The sequence below is a fragment of the Macadamia integrifolia genome, chromosome 4 (assembly GCF_013358625.1).
Source record: "Macadamia integrifolia cultivar HAES 741 chromosome 4, SCU_Mint_v3, whole genome shotgun sequence".
Classification (NCBI taxonomy): Eukaryota; Viridiplantae; Streptophyta; class Magnoliopsida; order Proteales; family Proteaceae; genus Macadamia; species Macadamia integrifolia.
Genome location: NC_056560.1, coordinates 510,994 through 528,275, shown reverse-complemented (window position 1 = coordinate 528,275; position 17,282 = coordinate 510,994). Strand labels below are relative to the sequence as shown.

At 38.2% G+C, this 17,282-nt stretch overlaps 1 long non-coding RNA gene and 1 pseudogene across 1 annotated transcript; both read right to left on the bottom strand.

Moving 5' to 3' along the window:
- LOC122077316 overlaps positions 1-5,707 on the bottom strand; it is a 17,498-nt pseudogene extending 11,791 nt beyond the window's left edge.
- A 5,146-nt stretch (positions 5,708-10,853) lies between these two features.
- On the bottom strand, positions 10,854-14,249 carry LOC122077554. The gene is made up of 3 exons (XR_006139823.1): positions 13,927-14,249; positions 11,445-13,733; positions 10,854-11,352 (listed from the first exon to the last, which is right to left on the bottom strand). It is a non-coding gene; the product is annotated as an uncharacterized LOC122077554 (long non-coding RNA).
- Positions 14,250-17,282: the final 3,033 nt, after the last annotated feature.

Below are 17,282 nucleotides of genomic sequence, written 5' to 3'. Positions count from 1 at the left end.
TTTTAAAGTAGACTTTAAATTTCCCTTACAGTCAAACATAACGGAAATTAGATTGAGACCAACAAGATGGAGGGGAAATAGGAAGGGGCAAGGTTCCAGGACAACCACTGGAAGGTGGCAATGAGGTTCTGGATCCAATATAGCTAGTTATCTTCCCATCGGAAGGCCACGATATAGGGATCTGAGGAGGTAGAGGGTGTGGGTCTTCTTCAATAGTTGTGGTGATGTCGTCCATAGAAGAGTTCTCATCCGACGCGTGCTTCGGATTTGGAGAAGAATTTGCAGTGTGGTGAAAGAAAGTGCGTGAAACAACATCTGACAAAATTTACTACAAAAACCAAAAAGACCACCACCGGATATAATGCCTCAACAATGTTCTATCCATTCCAAAGTGTCTACTTTACCCATTTTATTGTGATTATTTGAGATCTACAATGATAGAACAAAGTGCACAAACTAGTATTCCAAGGTCTTATTTTTTGGGTCTATTGAATAATCCAAGACCATATGTAGAATGAACCATGTCAAGAAACAGGGGAAATTGCAACAGAACAAACAATGTAACTGGGACACCAGCAACCAAAGTGATGGGAATGGAAACCCACTTATAGTGTTTACTGAGGATAAGGAACATGGTTGCCCAAAAGGCCACCATCATTGTCACTATAGAGAAGAAGAGGGTAGAGAGACCAATGATCAATCGCTTCGGCAACAACTCGAGAAAATCTTCTTCTACATAATGCGATGTGTAGATGGATAGAAACATCAACACTGAAGTGGAGGAAGAGAAGAGTGATAATGAATCTGATACTATAAAAAGAAAAAATAACTTAAAGTCTCATCAGGAATATAGGAAAGTCTGACTCTTGATTAAATCCTCCTAGAGCAGCAAAGGTTGTTGCAAATGTGAAGGTTGCAATTAGTGCTGCAACAACCATACATGAATTCGCTGCATTCTTCATCCATTTCTCTCCTTCTTTTACTAATTCTCTGTGCTCCTCTATAAACACCTCGCGAGGATTGAAGCCCTCTAAGTTGGGAAATTCTCTAGCAAATGACGGTACTATTTTCTCCACCTCACTGTGACGGTACAAATGTTTATATATATATATATATATAAAAACAAAAACAAAAAAAAAACAAAAAAACGTTATTTGTGTAGAAAATAAAGGTTTACGTGGTTTGGTAAGATTGCCTACTTCTACAGTAAGATGAGATTAACGTGATTTAGTAAGATTGCCAACTTCTAAGGTGAGATAAGATTGACTTCACTGTCAGCTATGAGATAGATAGAAAGCGAAAGATGAATTTTACCTTAAACCATTGCACCTCCTGTTGCATTTGCAAAGCAGCACCTGGCAACTTATCCTCTTCATTAGAGGAAGGAGGAGATTTTCCTGGTAAATGTAATATGGTGTTCCTGTCATTATCTGTTAAAGGTGAAAGCAAAGCCAATTGTCCCTCGACTCCGCAGATGAGATTGAAGATTTTTTCTTGTCGATATAGAATTGAAACTAAAAATACATTTCGATTTTGCTTATCTGGAACGAGTAATAAGTTGGGATTTATCTTTATAAGCTCATTAACAATCTCAACAATCCCTAACTTGGTAGCAGTGAAAAGGCTTTCATACACTTGAACTGCTAGAAGTTCTTCTGGTTCATCCAAACTTGAAATTTGGGAACAAATGCATTTGAGTACTTTAAAGGCTTGGACATGAACTCTCTTCTTATTGTGAATGCTTCTGATACCTGGGACTAAGATAGAATCATGAAAAGAAAATTAAGACCCAAATAGTGAAGGTAAAAACTAGAAAACATAAGCAATTAGGTTCCAAATATCAAAACTATTATAAGAAACTAGCTAGGAAAATGTGTCTAGGGACTCGGGGCCTTCAAAGAATCAAAATGTTTCTGGAAACAAAAATATTTGTACCGGAAATTCCTTTGTGTAAGAGGCAAAAGCAGATCCCTTACATAATAGATTGAGTCCATTCCAAACTACTCCATATAACCAGCAACTAGCTGCAACATATAATATAACATATAAGAGATAAATTTTGAGGGATGATAATAAAATTTAAAAACCCAAATAATCTAATTGCATGCTATAGAGAGAGAGAGAGAGAGAGAGAGACCTTCAATGGTAAAGTGATCCCATTTTCTATCACCCACATCAAGACTGGGTATATCTCTTTCATTGTAGACTGGGGCACCTGTGAGTCAAACATGGATATCGTCAACTCTTTCTCATTTCAGGTTATAGGTAATGTTAACCAAGATAAGTGAGTCATGTTCAATATTTGAATTGTTTGAAAAAGATTCAATACTCAGTTGGCCATAGGATTGAGATCGTTTTATTGGAAGGTGGCGATTCGATCTGGTCATGCTTTGGATTGCTCGGGATTGGACAGAAATATCCCTAGGTTCATTTTAAAAGAAAATTACTGATTTACCCTTTATCTGATACAATTGATACGGTATGTTAGTATCGACCAAGAATCAAGATTGGTCAAGGCCAATACCAATCAATCGATCCAATTTGATTCCTCAAACAATAGTTTCTGGGGAGATGGTTGTGGCAACTCTTTTAACTATCACATGGTCTCTCTCTCTCTTCCTTCTGGTAGTCTATATAACTATGTTTGCACCAAAAAAAATAAAATTAATAGCCAACTTTCACCACATGACCAACCTTGGTTACAATAAGATTTTATGTTTAATGTTATTTTTATTTTTATAAATGATAATAAAAGAGAAAAAACTTACTTAACATGAGTAGATCCACTGTTGCCACCATGAACTGTATAGTCCTCGTCTACTTGGAAATGCACTTGGGCTTGTTGCCAAAGCTCGAATTATCGTCCCACCAGCGAAATCAAAAGCAATAGCTAACTGTGGGCAGTGGTCAAGCAGATCGATAGCAATATCTGTGAATCTGAAGCAATTAGAAATAGGAATGTGGCTCAACAAGTGCACAAGGCCCAATGGAAACGAATGAGAAGTCATCAACAAATGCCACATCCGGTCTGGGATTTGCAAAGAATGTATATTCTTTTTCACTAGGACCTCCACAATCTTGGTGTATCCATAAATTGCTTCTTGGTAAAGGGGAGTTCTAGGAAGCTCCTCTGTAGTTGTCGTCAAAATGGAATCTGATTAATTCATCTGTGGTGGTGTTAGAAATCATCAGCTCCACCAACTTTTCAACCATATGCAAATGCCCACTTATAACTGCAATTTGAAGAACAGATGGAATAACTGCAGCCAAAGAGGAGTTTTCAGGATGTCAGTCCAGTAGGAGACTTTTGGTTCTTTCCCACTCACCCAAAAAAAAGCCATATTTAAGTCCCGCCGGTACCTTTTTCTAACAGCTTCTGAATCTGCGGCGGCCATCTCTAGCTGCTACCAAATTAATATTTCAATCCATCATCAGGCTATGCTTGCCGGAGCTTTCATAAATCAATTTCCAGTACGGTGTATCTATTAATATCTAGCATGGGCATGGCAATACCTTATGCTTTCTCTCCCTTCTAACAGAAAGGTCTGGTAGTAATCATAAAAGAGCAGGAGAGAAGAAAAGAAAACTTACGATAGTGACGAAGTGGTATATTTTTAAATGGTTACCTTAGCAAGACTCTTGATTTTTCAACGGCACTGTTGAATTGTGAATTGTCGATCACTCCAAAAAATGGCTGAAGTTTTCCATCAAAATGTTGATGGGTAGATGCAGTGCATATATGTGAAAATATATGCACTGCATATATTCCTTCTATACAAGTTAAGAATAAAAATCCACTAATCCTTCTACACAAGGTCAGAGTAAAAATCCATTAATCCTTCTACACAAGGTAAAAATAAAGTACTACAGTAATAAAAAAAAAAAAAAAAAAAAAACCTTAGCACTATTTTATGTTATGAAGAGAGATGCAGCAAAAGAAATTAGCATTTATAAGAAGACTGTCAAGAAAGAGAAGATAAAAGATGACAATTATGGAAAAGAATGATGGGGAGCCACACTCCACTCAATCACAGCAAGCTTCGGTTTTTGTTCTTTCATGCATGACATCAATGTACATTTGCCCCTTCCAGACCCTGCAGTAGCAGGAGCCTCGTGCATTGGGTTGCTCTTTTTGCTTTGCATTGGATTGCTCTTTTTGCTCACGCATGACATCAATGTTATTAGGAATTTTCGGATACTTTTTCTTAGGCTCATTTTACTTCAATGTAAAATGGATGAAGTTTAAGAAAATAAATAAATAAATGTCTAATTACAGAGTTTGTTCATAGAATTAAAATGAAAGTACATGAAGTGTTACAGTATGACACGCAATTTTATGTCCATAATCTGTAAAATAGTGTAGGGGAACTAAAATTAATTTTCCTACTTTATTTTACTTCTGAGCATTTTACATTGAAACAAATAGAGCTTTACAAAAATATAATGGTAAGAATCCTCTAAAAACAAAGTGAAAAAGATACTTAGCATGTATATTTGAAATGACAAGAGTAATAAATATTTCCTCTGTTCTACCATTGCTAGAGTGCCTTCCTGTTTGCTAAGCTGCCTGATGTTGTAGAACAAGGACACAATGTTAAAGGAGAGAAGATATTATTAAAAAATGGGAAATTTAGGAAGAATTCTGGTTCTTACAGCTAGAATCACCTTTGAATATGATTTAACCTAAAATTAGACCTCGAGGAAATTTTCAGCTCTTGAGGAAGGGTTTTTATTTATTTTGGGTTTTTGAAACCAAGGAGGACGGCTTTCACCTTCAGAGTAGCTCCAGTATACTGCTCCATAACAGAATCCATTCTGAAAATTAGCAAGTGATATTCTGAGCTATAATGATCATAGTTGGTAAGGTTCAGGAATCAGGAGTGGCAATAAAATAGGTACAAATAGGTACGGTGATTAAACAGATCATACGGCAATAATATTTTTAAAAAATTTGACGTAATAAAACGTGTATGACAATGATACCTTACGTGTTTAATATGGCCACTGTGGCAACATATCAAGTCCTCCTTAGAAAATCTTAAACATCTGAACGATTCTATTATGGACAACTGGATTGGATCATTTGGGAACTTAACTCAGTGTTGTAGAGTTCAATTTCTAACCAATTAAATAATAATAATAATAAGTCAAGCTTGTATTTCATACGGTTCCCTTTGATATTTCTTAGAAAATAGAAGCCATTCTTGTAAAGTAAAAGATTCTATTTCTGCAAGCAATTTCTCCCAGTTTGACCAATCACTTTCCAGCATCATCCTAATGAAGATAACCAGGGAAGAAGAGAGAGATACTCACAGAGAAGAGAGTCACAGCTGGAATCGACAAGGAACTGAGACGAAGAAGATGAAGGGCGTAGGGGGCTCAATATCCTTACATGTAGACTCGCCGTCAGCCGCTGTAGTCCACTGGGAAACGGAGAAGAGGAAGGGGGCAGGGTGTCAATGCCTTTAGATGGAAAGATAAACTGCCACTGCAATCCACTGGTAACGGAGACAAAGAAGATGAAGGGAGCATGGAGCTCCATAACCTTTGATGTAGACTCGCCGGCCGCCGTTGCAGTGGACTGGGAACGGAGACGGAGAAGGAGAAGTGGATGAGGGAAGGTGACAGGGGCTAGGGTTCCAAAACCAGAGAAAATGAAGAAACGAAGAAGGGGACTTCCGTGGATTTGGTATTTTGAGTTTCGTTTTTTTTTTTAAACAGCGTTTTTAAGGCGTATAATACGTCGTAAACAAGTTAATACGTAGTTTAAAAAAACGCAATTTCATTACCGTATAAATTGCTTAAATACGTCAAAGAACAGTTTATCAGCAAACATAGGATTCGCATCGCACATGAAAATGAAATATTTCCGTCAGGCCATGAACCCTTTTTTGGGATAAAAATTCTCTGGAATACTTAGATCTTGCAATACCTTGCAATATCCTCTGCAAAGGTCAACATGTGGATAAAGAGGAATGGACAGTTTAGATTAGTTCCTCATTGAAATAATCCCAAACCAATGGTTGTCATTTAAACCAAACCGAAAATTATACCCTTCTCTCTCTCTCTCTCTCTCTCTCTCTCTCTCTCTGTTACGTCTCTCTCCCTCTCTGCCCTAACTCTCTTCCCTTTGCTCACTGCTCACCGCTCACTGCTCACGAAGGTGCTGCTCACCTTCAATCCTTGCACAAAGCTTCCTGCTTACAAAACAAAGAGATTCCCAAGTCGCTCCGCATTCGAAGCGAAGCTTGTTGCTCACGAAGGTGCTCTGCTCACTCGCTCCAAGGAATCTTTTTGAGTTTCTCCACTTTTTTTCCCTCTTTTTAATCGCTTCCTGACCCTCTCTCTACTCCTGTAGTCGTCTCTGAACCTCTCCCACTCGATAGGATTTGTCTGTATTTTCAGGATTTTAGCAAGGCAACTTGAAATAAAAACAAAAGAAATAAGAAACCAAGCACTTGTCTTTTTTACTGATTTTCCTTGTCTAGGTTAGTTTTGTTTTGAGCTATGAAACTGGTTTCTGGGTTTTCTCTCTATGTCTTTGTTTTGGTTTGGGGTCAGAGGCTGGAGAAATTGTGCTTTGATGATCTGTTGGGGATTTTGATCTTTATCTTTTTCTGCTTTCATTTGGATTGTTAGATGTTTTTCCTGAATGCTTATAGCTGATTGGTGACTTTAGTGTTTGCTTTCTTTGTCATTTTCCCACCAAAAATTTTTACTTTCCCTTCTCATCTTTCAATTTCCTTGGGCTGCATTTAGTTGCAAGGGGAAATGGGAAGGGAAGTGAAGTGAAGGGAAGTGAAGCGAATTTTTTTTCCCTTTTGAATCGTTTGGTTGCAATAGAAGTTAAGAGAAATTAATTTACCATAGTTGTTTGGTTGGATGTAAAATTGATGTAAAATATATGTAAATTTTAAAAAAACTAATAATCCAACCAAACTCCTCAAAATAGATTGGCTGGGGGGGGGGGGGAGTACTTTTCAATCCAAAACCCACCTAGCTCCTCAAAATTTATATTGGTTATGTGAATCAAGTCATTTAAGGTCTGTACCAAATCAAACCTAATGTCATCAGATACTATATTCTATCACTAACCAAAATAAACCATTTCATTCTATATATCAAATGAATGCAACATAAATAAATATTTAAAATAATATACAAGATGATCACAAATAAAACCATAATAAATCACAAGTGATAACGAGTGAAAGGTCCATTTCAAAAGTCTTTTGGTCAAAACAAACCCAACAGGTTAGTAATGCTCCATTTGGGTCAAATCCAAAGTCTTTTGGTCAAAACAAACCCAATTGAGTCGCGTGAGAAAAAGAGAGATTGTTGAGAGTCATGAGCAGGGCGAGAGTCGCGAGAGTGGAAGAGATCATGAGAGTAGGGTTTTTTTTTTCTTCCTATTTTGGTGGGAAAATAAAAAGGGAAATCTTAATGGTTAAGTGAGATTTTTTTCACATGTAAAACATATTTCCCTTGCAATCAAACATCTAAATTTATTTTTTTCTGGGAAAAAAATTCCACTTTACATAAAAAATTTGCATTCCCCTTACAACCAAACAAAACCTCGAGGTGAAAGTTGGAATTGGACTTTTGGTTTTCCCTTATGGGTTTCTTCAATTTTTGTTTCTTTTCCTAGGAAGAGAAAATGGGGGTTTCTTCTGGGAACCAAGAGTTGTATATCCTCATTTTCGTGATATGATTCCTAATGAAAGTGAGTGTGGTTGTGAGAAAGATGAAGTCAGATTTGGAGCTTAAGAGGATAAGAAGTTGGAGCTAAGGCCGGGACCTCCAGGAGAAGATTGGTTTGACAAAAGGGAACATCAAAAAGGACACCAGAGATAGAGCTTCGGCGCGAGAGAAATCAAACCCAACCCTTACGAGCCTTGAGCGAGCGAGTGAGTAGAGCACCTTTGTGAGCAGCAAGCTTTGCTTCGAGTGAGGAGCGATTTGGGGAAGAGAGAGTTAGGGCAGAGAGGGAGAGAGACGTAACAGAGAGAGTAGAGAGAGAGAGAGAGAGAGAGAGAGAGAGAGAGAGAGAGAGAGAGAGAGAGAGAGAGAGAGAGAGAGAGAGAGAGGGGGGGAAGAGGGTTTAATATCTCATGTTTTAATTCAAAAACTGAACCGGTTCGGTTTAAGTGACAGCCACTGGTTTGGGGTTGTTTCAATGACGAATTAATCTAAACCGTTCATTCCTCTTTGTCCACGTGTCGACATCTACAGGGGGTATTGCACGATCTAGGTACTGCAGAGGATTTTTATCCCCTTTTTTGTGGTTTTTTCCACTCTAAGGATCTTTATCGAGTAGCTATGTCACTCGTTAATAGTTGGCCATGGGTTGGGCCTCATGCAAACTGTGATATACCTGTCTTCCTATCTTTGTGTCAACTGTTCACTTAACATGGGTTACCAAGGAACTGTTGTAACCCGGCAGTCACTGAGAGGGGGGTGAATCAGTGAGTCCAATTCCGATCCCCAAAAACCTGTTTGATGTCTGGCCAAGAAAAACCTGATATACCTGTCCCTATTTGCACACAGTCGTATGCACACTCAGCCTCTCATAAGCACTTCCAAGTGTGCACACCCATTCCACATTCCACGCACTTCAATATAAAATGCAAACAATAAGCACCCACAACACAGGGTTTTTACGAGGTTCGGCAATTTGCCTACATCTCCGGAGTAGTGCCTGTAAAGGCTTCGTACCTACTCAATACACTACTTTTGACTGCACCCACAGTCGGGAGCACCCGCACCCAATTTTCTCAAGCCGAAGCTGAGATGGCACTCGTAGTGCCGATACAATGTGTAGCACCCACTACACGGGAGCACCCACTCCCGGTGCTTAGCACCCACTAAGCACACAATAAATAATACAATTAAATTGGGCTTATATCAATGCCTTACAGTCAAGCTCTGCCTAGCATATGCATCCACAACTAGCTAGCATGCTTACAGTTCATCCACAACTAACCTAACATGTATACACTCATCCACAACTAACCCTAACATACATACATACATGTAATATAAAATCCAAGGTTAGAGAATCTCACAACCGATTGCCTGGGATGACTGGAAACTTGTACTGACAAGTTTGGTGCTCACACCTTCTCTCTCCTTGGCTTCTTGCTCTTCAAAGCAAACACATCCTTGCTTTCTTCTCTTCTTCCTTGGCTTTGAGTTAATGTACCATTAACACACTTCAACCACCTCTTTTACCTCATTTAATGGCCTAAGAACATTTATCATCAAGAATGTATGTTCATTCAAGGACCAACAAAGAGGGGGAAGCTTCTCCTGCCAAAATCGTAGCCTTCTTTCACTCAAAACCCATTTTTCTTATTTCCATGGTGTAGGGCTTGAAAAAACGAAGAAGCTACAACTTGGTTCACCCAAATCCGACTTAAAATGAGGGAGATATGACCTTTTGAAGTTGGAACAATGAGATAGCCTGAAATGGAATCTTCGTACGGGTGGCGTAGGCTACACCGGCGGCGCGAGCAACAGGGGCGAAATCTGACCGTAGATCTCATATAAAAGATCTTATAATCCAAGCCGTCCGATTAAACCAACGGACAATAGATCCAAACCGTTAGATTTGAATCTCGATGACGTCATCATGACGTAGGCGCTGACATCGTCAGAAGTGTTGTCGATCTATGATTGGTTGCTTTTCCTGATTTTAAGGGAGCTTGTCTCCCATTCACAAAAGTGAAAATGCATATTGACCGTTGGATCCGAATCTTCCATGATGGCTTTAATCAGATTTCATGAGATCATTAAGATCGGAATCCTTTTTGTACCTTCTATACACGCGCGAAACACAATAACATACCTTGATATAGTGTAGCGCCAGTGCATCAATAATTATGCATCTAACCAATCAAATCCCATATGTAAGCATCTATCTCGTCCATATCACACCAAAATCTCAGTAGCCTTTGGATGGGCATCAAGCCTACGTGGTCGAATCTTGACCATCCATTTCACTTCCTTTACTCCTCTTTATTACAATCAAGCCCCTGGCTCCATATGTTTCAGTGCTTAAAGATCCCTTGCAACTCAGACCTTCAAAATATTTAAATTACAGAAAAGCCCCTAGAATTTCAAAAATAAATTCCGAAAAATCCACCCAACACCGAGAGCAACTGATGGATTTTCGGTTTGGATTTTCGAACTGACTTTACGGAAACACTTATAACATTTTCATACGATATCCGATCGAGATGAAATGAAGTGCGTTGGAATCGTAACTGGATGCTCTACGACTTTTCAGAAGACTCAATCATCTGAATCATCCATGTAAAAAGACCAAAATGCCCCTACACCTTTCCAATGACGTATCTTTCTCATACAGAATCGGAATGCGATGAAATCAGAACCGTTGGAAAGATTGTATTTTTTTCGTATTGTTACATGTAGAACGCTTCCTTTAAAAAATTCATCTTCAATGCCGAAACTGCCCTCGACTGCCATAAATGCCGTAACTTCTTCATACGGTATCGGAATGTGACGAAATCAAATGCACTGGACTAGGTAAATTACAATCTATCTTTTTCATGAAGAACCGATCTTCCAAAAATGTCATTTTCACTGTCGAAAATTCCCTCGATCGTAAATAGGCCAATTTTGCCAGTTTTGACCCAGAAACCCGCACCACCTATTAATGATGTATTAAACCATTCCATGCATACCAAGCTGCTCTGTTATCTCATCGGTGACACTGGATACTGCCATGTCATCATTTTCATCCACGTCACCCAAACTGGCCACGTCATCACCGCCACGTGGCCGAGTTGCCAACAAGGACAACCATAAAACAACAACTTCCACGAATGACAAGCACGAACTAGCATCATTATGTATCTTACGCTGAGCCAACACATACAAATCCGATGTAAGCTCTTCTAAAGTGTTAAGGAGCTTCTGACAACTCATAATACTATGTGGCCTGTCATACATTGGATCTGGAGGTCGGACAATGGCTGAAGTGGTAGAGGAATTTCCCTTCTCCATCCTTCATCTCACAAACTTCTTGAAGTCCTGTGTAGAGTTCGTGAGTGTGCGTGTCTGACTCTTCCTCCTACGATCCGTTGGAGTCCTGTCAATGTGCCACCGAGGAGGAGCTGAATTGTCGGGTTCGCCACTACAACCTTCACTTACATCCGGTTCAGTGTCCTGAAATTCATCATTAACAACAACATTAGTGGACATAGGAGTAATTGCTGTAATATGTGATAACTCTCTATCCCCATAGGCATTGGAGTCGGAGAATATCTCTAACAACTCTGGCCACCATGGTAGACCATGTCTCCTGTATTTTGCCCATTCTTTGTTTTCCTGTAATCCAAAGAGGTTTGTATAAGTAATCAACATGATGAATATGAGTAGTACATTTTCATACATTTATAAACCAAATAAAATATAAATACCTTAATTAGAGATTCCCACATAGAGTCTTCCGCTGTCGTAGTCCTTGAATTTGCATCCCATCCGAATCCCGTCGTTTCTAGCAAACGCCTGAAGCTGTTGTACCATCTTCGTCACTTGTTCATTTTGTTACACAGCTGCTCCCTCGCAAACGGGCGACTAAATTCTTGTTCTAACCCTTTCCTAATATTATCCCATCCCACCTTTGTGAAGGTGGAATTGGTCTTTTGACCTTTCCGGACATTCTCAACCATATGGTTGATGAATGCTCTAACCTTAGCCTCATTCCATATAATAGTACTGCTTTTGGGGGTGGGGTTCTTAGAGATCTCATATCGCTGAAGATGCATAAGTAATTTAGCAAACATTCCAAATATGTACATTAGTTGCATTCACATAAATTGTGCTTATACAATAACAAACTTGATGAACATACAAGATCATACTTGCATCAATATAACTTCTATCAATGATATAAATAAAAGTTGTGTTTAAAAAAGAAAAAGAAAAAAGAAGGATGTGCAGATATATCCAATGCATTATGTTCACATCTAAACATGCAATCCTTAAATAATGTAGGAGGTTAAAAATTAACTTACTTTTTTTTTTAAGCAAAAGAATGATGTTAAAGATTACTTTGAGGTACAGGGAGACAGAGAGCTGGAGAATGAAACCAATGCATATATATAGTACCTTACACTTCATTATCCTTTTATTTACTATATAATAATAGATATTGGCAACAATTAAAACACAACAATCACAAAAATAAAGAATAAATGGAAATTAAGAATGAAACCATGGATGTAATAGTGGCAAACAGTTTGAAGTAAGCATAAAAAAAGAGCCATAATGAAGTGGGTGGATGGAAGATAAAAAAATAAATAAGAAAACAGTTTTCAATGAGCCGATGATCCATGTACATGTCCACCATAAGGTAAAGATTGGGAAAAAAGCAATCTCACAGCAAGCTAGCAACCCTCTTCCATCAAATAGTTATACATATCAAGATGGTATCCAAATAGGTATGAAATCTAATGAGCAATTGAGCAACCCTCTTCCATCAAATAGGAAATTTTCTGGTGGGTACATGACACTTTTTTCTTGGATATAATAGGTAAAACCCAGAGGGTTAATGGTGTTAGGATATCCAAGTGGTGTCTGTTACTCTGGTAGAGTTTTTACTCTACCTGTTTCAATGAAATGGGTTTTATATAATATTTAAAAATGTAATATGAAGAAAAAAAAGAACAAACTTGATGGACAACAGATGGGTTACTGAGTATCACAATCTAAAATCTTTATTGGTTGTACAAAAACTACTGGTCAACCAAATTCCTCCACCTTTGTTAGAGAAACAATCAGAACTTCCAAAAGAATAAAATTTTGGAAGGAGAAAACCAGAATAAAGAGAGGCTTATTATGTACATTGTTAATGTAATGCTACCTCAGCTACCATCTATGTGTACTGTTTTGATTTGATCTAATATACTTTGGCTGTGCACCTTTGGTTTTTGATCGTAGCTGCTATTGGTAAAGAGTGTAGGGGATTGTGGTAATGGGATTGTTATGTTCGGGGTTGATACGGGCCCTAAAAAGCCAACTTTAAAGTAAGGAATTCTTTACCAAGAATTGTTTAGCAGGGTTAAGTAAGACATTTTACAGTACTATTGGGTTTAGGGATTCACCAAGTAAGCCTTTGAATAAAGAGATTGTACAGATAATAGAAGGGTGGAGCCAACAACAACAAAGGTGGAGGAATTTGCAGTGCCAGTAGTAATATCACCACGTTTACCTTCCTCCATTAATGTTCCACTTTCTTCTCACAATACTGGTATTGCATTCATAATGAAAGTGAACTGAGAAAGAAATCTGTTCAAATTTCTTCATACATAGCAACTGAATATTATCCATATACTCTCTAATTTTTACTGCATTTTCAGTTGAGCTCAAGCCCAGTTTCCTCATTTAGGGCTCGGCCATGTCAATGGAACTAAGGCAGAAACAAATTCCTTATTGAGATATTTGGCTTTAGTAGATTACAACAGAAGGCAGGAACAATGCATTTTAAGTGGTGAAACATACATGAATCTTTAAATCAAAGAATGGCCAAAAATCGTATAACTAGTGGTGGCTCTTTTCCTCAATAAGAACCAAGTTACTTTCACATACCTTCAGAAATGTATAGGGTATCCAACGATCTTAAAAGGCTTTCCACTAATTCCAGTCGCACAACTGAGTTACCTTGAACAATCGAAGGTACAAGAGACCAGCGGAATGGAATCCTCAAACTATAAATGGGTAAAGAAGTGTGTTAGAGAGAGAGAGACTCTGATGAACTACATCTACATCTACTGGAAGGGTAGATCATGGAAAATCCTAAATCAGGGAGGGACTTCAGAAACCCAGAAGAGAGGCCTGCTAGATAGCAATCGACGATTATCAGGGTAGGGAATCAATAGTTGAAAAAACCCAGCAACATACCTAGGGCACCAACGGCTGAAATGCTTCCCAAGAAAATCCAGTCGCACAATGCATAGATTTTGAACAATCGCAGGTAAAATAGGTCTCCTGAAGTCCTATTTTAAAGCTGTCTTTGCCTTACCTCTTGCAGTGGTACACCTTCACGGGAGTGCGAATGTATGACGTTGTTCTGTAACTTGAGAAGATGGATCGTCCTGTGCCTTCCTGAGAGGGGAATCACACTAAGAATCTTTGCAGATATGGATGGTAGCGTCGATTTGTGGATACAATTGGAGGTGAGAGGAGGAGTAGAGGCAGTGTGGTCTCTTATGTCGAAGGCAGCGTCTTTCTGAAGAGGGCAATCAATTTTTAATCGGGGATGGGTGGGTTTTTTGAGTGGAAAATGGTTCGTGAAACGACAAAACATGTTTGGGTTGTTTCGTCAAAATTGGTTTTTGAACCATAAATAAAAAAAAAATTCTATTTCTATTCCTAGAAATAGGTGAAACGAAACCGGTTTACCAAACACTTTTGTTCCCGTGTCTCCATTTTTTGAAACAAAAAACCACAGAAACAGCTGAAACAAACCGTTATCAAACAGACCCTAAGTATCTTTACTATTTCTTCCCTTTGTTTCCCTTCTTCATCATGTTTTGTTTGTTTTGTAAGGGGAAGAGATTGTGTATTTTGTAAGTATCTTGTCTAGTTTATGCATCATTTTGTAAATAGATTTTGGAAGACTTATTTCTACTTGAATAGTATAATCTTCATTTCCCCTGTTTTTCATATTACAATTCCCATTATTGGATAAACCTGTATATAACAAGAATATTCTTGTATTGTAGCTTTGACCTTGTCTGAATGAAGAGTTTTGGAGCAGAGTTTCTGTTATAGTTGTATCTAGCTTGTACCCGTGAATCAAAATTCCCTTCAATTTCCAATCTAATGGGTTTTCTGTTTTGTTTTCATATTTGTTTACTTTATAAGGCGCCACATTTGGCTATTATTTGAGTATTTATTCTGTTTCTAGAAAATACATATGGAAAACCTGAAGAGACAACATTCATGATTGCCTCCTAATATTGATCCAACTTTATTCAAATGACCAGTCCAACAGAAGCTGATATAGTGAATGGTTTTATTGGATGCATATGCCCCGCATTGAGGTTTACTTTAAATTATCTTGTTTACTACTGGTAGTTCTAAGATTGATCAGATCAGTATAATAGTAAATTTTTTCTATTGTGTTTGCGTATTTCTATTTATTTAATTGATTCTATGTTTCTGGTTGTTGGGTTCTTTCCGGATGTATTTAGATAAAAACTGTTGAGAGTTGTGGAATTCTAACATGTTTTATTTCAATTTGGAAGAGTGGTCAGATTAAATTGGAAGGACATTTAATTGCAACTTAAGTTCATTGCCAGGGCTTGTTGGGCCATGTGCAATGAAGAACAATGTTTTTCTAGGCACAAAGGACTAATAGGGTTACTTATTAAGAGATCAAAATCGGTATGAGAATGCCGACGCTTATCCAAATCAGCATAAATGACCTAGATTCAGCAAAATATCCTTGGATTGGGTAGAATCTATAATGAGAATGGGCATCAGAGACCAATTACCAGCCATGATCTCTACATTCCTCGACAATTATTGATGTTGAATTGATTTGTCAGAAATGTACAATGAGTTAAAAAGGATATACCCATACAATAAGTGGTAGACTAGTACTTGCATTTGAATTACTTGGACAAAGTATACCTAGAAGATGCTTCTTTTTTTATCTTCTTCCACTCCATGTGCAGTATGGATCCTAACTCTAGAATTTGCGCAATAAAATGAGGGTGTTCTAGTGTAGTGTGACCAATACATGCCCTAGGACTGTTTCGAATATACCATATGAACCTCTCCCTGATTTTCCCATTTTGGCTGCTTCTAGTCCTTCCTAAACAGTTAGTAGCCACTTCTGATTCCCTCGATCCTTCACAAGCTCTGTCCAGTTTTTCCCAGTCTCATGCTAGCACCTTTTTTGATAAATTCAATTACACATGCATATCATACTTGAAACTATTGAGAAGCTTCACAATTGATTCTAACTTGAGGACTGTTTTGGACCTTTCCTCCTCTGACTCAGCCTAGCCCTTTGGACAACATGATAGTCCCACTTCCCTTTGGTGTTCCTGATAAAGGTTTCCTGGCTGAATCATCAAGGAAACCAACAACTTTGAGTCAACAGGGAGATAACCTTTTTGATGATATATTTTAGTCAGTTTTAGAAAATCCCTTCCCTAGGGATGAGAATGGTGCTCAAAATTTAAACACTTCAAGTGAGGTCATGGGAAACTTCCATATGCATTGAATGAAAGAAAAATGATCAAATCTTGTGAAAATCCTAACAGTGAAAAAAGATTTGGCAGTGTTTCTAATGTGGGTCTTGGAGTTATCTTTTTTTTTTTCACATAATTCTGGTTTTCAAATGAGCTTTTGAACCTAAATCCAGAATTATGAATCGAAACTCAGTATCATGCATAGCTATTTAAATTTTCTTTTCTTTTCTTATTATGTCAACCAATCACCAAGAAAAATTTTCTTTTCTTTTCTTTTGCTTGTCAATCAAATACCTATAAAATCTTTATTTTTTCTTTTCTTTTCTTTCCTATGCTGCCAAACATAGCCTTAGTGGTTTTTTGGGTACAATCACTTAAACGTTTGTTTTCCCTCAATGACTCTTTCTCATTAGGAGAAAGGATAGAGATAGGGATAGTCCTATCTTATATACTGGTAGGCTCTATAGTTTAATAGTATTGTCCCAAAGGAATTCAAATTGCCTTGGCATCCTTGGTGTCATTGTAGCACCGTGGCTCCGGGACTCACTAGTAAAGAGTCTCCTAATTGTAGTCGCCCCAGCCCTCTTTAGGACAATGAACTCAGCCACAAGATTTTGGATATGGACCTTGAGCACCTCAACGGGCACTCTTCGTGTTGCTGCCTGACCCACATTCGTTATCCAAGTCTGGGATAGCCTTCTAAGAGGCATCCATTCTTATTCCTAAGTCATCACTGATCTCTAAGCAACTTCACACCTCAACTCGAGCCTCTAAGCGGGTGACTCTTTCCTGAGTACCATCGTGAATTGTGTGCTCTCCAACAGTAGTCACACCCTCAGATGCCCGTATCTTACAGGACTCTACAAGCTCTTAGACCACTGACTTTGTCATATGAGCTTGGTCTTTCCAAGGTGCCAAGAGCCTTATTTTGACCTCTTGTCGGGACTACCACTGGATATGGAACCAAATGAAAGGAAGTTGCGAAAAAACTCTTTGGATGTTGTTGGCTGTGATGTGGCTTGGGTGCTTCCTTTGCTCTCGTCTATACCCTTG